The 4742-nt window shown below is 45.1% G+C and overlaps 1 non-coding gene across 1 annotated transcript; it reads left to right on the top strand.

Annotated features, from left to right (window-relative positions):
* Nucleotides 1–3532: 3532 nt before the first annotated feature.
* LOC130884499 (small nucleolar RNA SNORA70) lies at nucleotides 3533–3665 on the top strand. The gene has a single exon (XR_009058026.1). It is a non-coding gene; the product is annotated as a small nucleolar RNA SNORA70 (small nucleolar RNA).
* Nucleotides 3666–4742: the final 1077 nt, after the last annotated feature.

The following is a 4742-nucleotide window of genomic DNA, read 5'->3' as shown; positions in this document are numbered from 1 at the left end:
TCCACATCCCAGTTTTTAAATTTTATTCTTGCTTCTCTTTTTAAGGATATCTTCCCAAGGGCCAGTCCTGGGTCTGCATTTTAATAGTCAATGATTGTCAGTTACATCGAGCACTTCAAGTAAGTAGGGCTGTCGTCCACTGCTGACATCTATTAATGCCTCAAAACTCGGGGCACTTTAAAGTCTGCTCCAGCACTTCCTCTCCACTAAGCCCTTTTGGTCTGCTGCTTGTGCAACCTGGGAAGCCAGCCAGGCTTGTGCGTTTTGGCCTGAGCCATCATTCGGTCTCTGCTGTCTGTATGTGCGGCCCCAGCCAGACATATGCTTGCCCTAACCGGGACCAGAATCTTAGACTTATAAGATGGAGGAGCCATTCACCTCCATGCACAACCACTGCCTTCCATGTGCGCCATCCATCGCATGTGTGCGCCATCCATCGCATGTGTGCGCCATCCATCTCACGTGTGCGCCTCTCACTGAGACCCAGGAAAGTCCTCTGACGCCAGCACCCCTAGCCTGCCACACTCTGCAGAGCTGGGAGGGTGGCTCAGAAGCAGCCCAGGCGAAGGCACCACCGAGACACTGCGTTCAATAATTTGATTTGTCCATTTGCTTCTGTGACAAAGAAGTCCACGTTAGCTTTGACCTTTCATGTCGGTGCTCTCCCTAGAGGAAGACTATCTCCAAGTGTAGGCACGCTCCAGTACATCAGGCTAGTCCATCATTTCAAATGCAGGCTAGCGTGGTAAGCCCAGATGCTGATTGCTAGCATATGTGTTGGGTTTTTTCCTACTTTGTAACTGCCATGTTGATTTATATTATTAGTTTACTTAGTACTCAGGACAATACATTTTTCACTTTCCTTATTCTAACTTTGGTGTTGAGGACAGCTTCAGGTGTAAGAGATACTAGGGGTGACACAGAGGAGAGAAACTGAATTCAGAGAAAGACATTAGGCAGGACTAAAGGAGTAGTCAGTGAGTTGCTTGAACCTGAGCTTGGGTGTTCTGCTTCCCAGCTGTAAACCACCCGCCTGATTTCTTCTAGGGGAGAACTAGGGATGAGAGTACTGTTCTCAACCCCACCCCTGCTCCACCAGCCTCATCCCCGCCCCATCCCCGCCCCACCCCCACCCCATCCACCCTGCCCCACTCTCCCCCAACCGATCTCCACCCCACCCCTATCCCATCCCCGCCCCCTACCCACCCTGCTCCATCCCGCCCTCATCCTGCCCCCCCATCCCCTGCCCCTGCCCCACCCCTCTTACTAGTTCCCTGGAGTTCCCTACCCCTACAGACTTTGCTGTCATCATAAGGTTGCCGTAAAAGGGGATTTGAAGTTTGGTTTACAGCAGTTGTACACAGTCTTTTGTTCTAATTATAGCAGGATTAATCTTTCTTTAGTAGATAACTATTAATAATTCATATAATTATCTTTAATAATAAATTTCTGTTTAAAAGCGTCCACTTCTTATTGATTTTCCCAGGGGCATCCCTTCAGTTCTGGGGTTTGGTTAAAGCATTAGCAGATTATTAAGACTTCCATGAGTAGAGATTCTGATTATTTTTTAGAGAAATAAGGATCAATTTCCAATGGAAGAGGCTATCAAAGCATTGATAATGTCCAAATATGTAGATAGATGTGCATGGGAGTTACAAGAATAAGAACCTAAAGGGTTCTGGAAATACTCCTGCCTCAGTCATATGAGTTCAGATTCTTTAGGGCCAGATCTCTTGGTTCTGCCATGGCTTATCTTTGTTGTTTTTGTTTAAATACAAATGTTCAATTCAAAACAGAGTGTGGTGGACTCTTTCCCCTTTGGCCTGTCCTCTCTGTCAAGGCACTTGAGATCTGAAAGTACCGTCCACTGGCTTCCTGGCACTGCGGCTTCTGGTTAGTTTGGCCAACAGAAAGTGCTAGAAAGAAGACTGAAGATTAGGTAGATTTAGCTCTGGTTTGGTGTGTGTGCTGCCGGAGCAGGGTTACTAGACTCTGCCATTGTCACTACCCTGACCTTCCTGTGCAAGCACACTCTAGATCAACAGCTCTCGACCTGTGGGTCAAGACCCCCTGAGGGTTGGGCAACTCTTTCATAGTGCTCACTTAAGACCATCTGCATGTCAGTTAATACTGTATGGTTCATAACAGTCGTGAAATCACAGTTATGAAGTAGCAACAAAAAGTTCAGGCTGTGGGTCACTACAACATGAGGAACTATATTAAGAAGTCGCAGTGTTGAGAAGGTTGAGAACCACTGCTTTAGATGAGTGTTCATGCCTTAGATGTCTTCTGAGTGATGGAATCTCACAGAACGCTGATGCAGAGAACTAGCTTTGGTTAGGGGAAACGTTCTGTGGTGGTTCATATTGTCAGATCTGGAACCACTTAGGAGACCAGCTCTGGCACAGGCTGTGGGGGACTATCTAGATATAATTAATTAAAGTTGGAAGATTCACCCTAACTGTGGGCAGCAGCATCCCCTGATCTGAGGTCCTGGACTAAAAGTAAAGGAGAAAATACACTGAACACCAGTGATTATGGAACTTTTTCAGACCAGTGTGCTCGGACTTTCTCTGTCCCTGCAACCAGCTCCCAAATCACAACGTTATTAATTATGAAAACTCAGCTAATAGCTTAACTTGTTTTTAACTAACTCTTATAACTTAAATTAACCAATTTCTACTTGGCTATGTGTTGCCACATGACTCGTGGCTTTACTCTCTCCTCCTGCATGTCTGTTCCCTCGCCTTCTTCTTTCCAGCACCTTGTGAGCCTGGAAATCTTGCCTAGCTATTGGCCATCCAGCTATTTATTAAACCAATCACAACAACATATCTTTACATAGTGTAATCGAATCCTCAGTCTCTGCTTCCTGACTGTGGCCAGGGCGTGGCCAGGGCTTTAATCTCCCTCTCATACTTGACCATCCACTGAACTGGGAGCCAGGAGCCACCCTTTCCTCCTTACGTTGCTTTTGGCAGGTGTTTTGTTACAGCGAGAAGGAAACAGCTAAAACAAGGGCCAAACAAGAAGTTCTCAGACCTTTGAGGAGGACCTGGCTTGGCTATTACTTTGCTATGTGACCTTTCCACCCTCTAGATTTCAAGAGCTTCATCTGTATAAAGAAGTGCTTGGTTAAAATCAGAGGCCTTTGTATATTTTTTTTCCTATGTGTCTTGAAAGGGAATGTGAAAATTATCCACAATGACACACTTTTTAAAATGTATTGTTCTCTGAGTTGTCGCCAGCCTGATCTAGAGAGAGTTCCAGGACAGTCAGGGCTACACAAAGAAACTCTGTCGTGAAAAAAAAAAAAGAAAGAAAGAAAGAAAGAAAGAAAGAAAGAAAGAAAGAAAGAAAAGAAAATATTGCTATTTTAAATAGTTATAAAAGAATTTAGCATGCAACTTTGTTATTATTACCATTTAAATATAAAATGTTTACATCATTTCTGCAAATATATCCAGTGCAATTTCAATATCCTAGTGAGTTATGGATGATGCAATATCATTTGTTTAAAAATAATAGATGTTGGCAACCAATTAAGTTAACCAGGTTCCTTTACTCTCAGAGCCCTGTTCTGAGGTGGTGATGAAACCCTCCTCTTTGGTAGTGTGGCAGCCTATTCCCTATATGGACTGCCCGAAGGCATCTGGGAGACAACATTCTGGTATGTATTCATGTCTCTGATCTCAGTGTGGACCCCAATACAGGGTCCTGACAGGTAGGTAGGTGGGGGGGCCTTTGAGAAACCCCAGGACACGATGGCCAGGAGTCACATTGGCCAGGTCATTGTGTCCATTTACCCTAAACTGCAGGATGACATGTGATCGAGGCCCTGAATAGAACCAAATTAAAATTTCCCACCTACCAGGAGATCCGTATCTCTAAGAAGCGGGCCTTCTCTAATGCAGATGAATGTGAAGCTATGGTAGCTGTGAAGTGGCTTATCTATGACAGCTCTGATCCAGTACATTCCCAGCCATGGTCCCTGGAAGCACTGCACCCCAGGGCTATCAAGTCATGTTCAGTAAATAAATCTCACACCCACTCTGAGTCCTTTATCCTGGCACCTTCTGGACAGTTGGCTGTGTTAAGATGAAGTTGGGTATCTCCTTCCCAAGCCACGAAACTCACTGAGGTGGATGATGAACTCAAGCTTAGTATGTTGAAGGAGAAGCACATGGCCACAGGATTAGCTGCTGATGCACTAGGTGAAGAATGGGAGGGTTGTGTTAGGCTTTCCCATGAAGCAAAGGACGGAATGTATCTGCTATTGAGTAAGGGGCATTCTTGTTATAGACCAAGGAGGACTGCAGAGAGGAAGCTCAAATGAGAGAGGAAGTTCCAAATGCATTCAAAATGCAGATCGGAGTCATTTCAACATGGGTTTTGTAAAAAAAAAAAAAAAAAAAAAAAAAAGAAGAAGGAGAAGGAGGAGGAGGAAAGGAGGGAGGGAGGGAGGGAAGGAAGGAGAGAGACAGTGTGTTGGCACCCACAAAACTTTACAGTGAATGCACAGCTGATGGACCAATAGGCAGATCAGCGGGACATGTATACACACACGTCCACATGGAGCAACCCGTTTTACAGAGCTGCAGGAAAACTTCTTGTCTTTTAGAAGTTACTGGCATATCTGTGGAAACCTTGTGAAGCCATGATTCTTCCCTTCAAAATGGGATTCATTCCCAGAACACCTCAGCAGTGTAACCTCTGGACAGTCAGTGGAATGGCCTTGTTCC

The sequence above is a fragment of the Chionomys nivalis genome, chromosome 11, assembly GCF_950005125.1.
Source record: "Chionomys nivalis chromosome 11, mChiNiv1.1, whole genome shotgun sequence".
Lineage (NCBI taxonomy): Eukaryota > Metazoa > Chordata > Mammalia > Rodentia > Cricetidae > Chionomys > Chionomys nivalis.
Note: the sequence above shows the minus strand (reverse complement) of the source record. Positions and strands in the feature narration are given on the sequence as shown.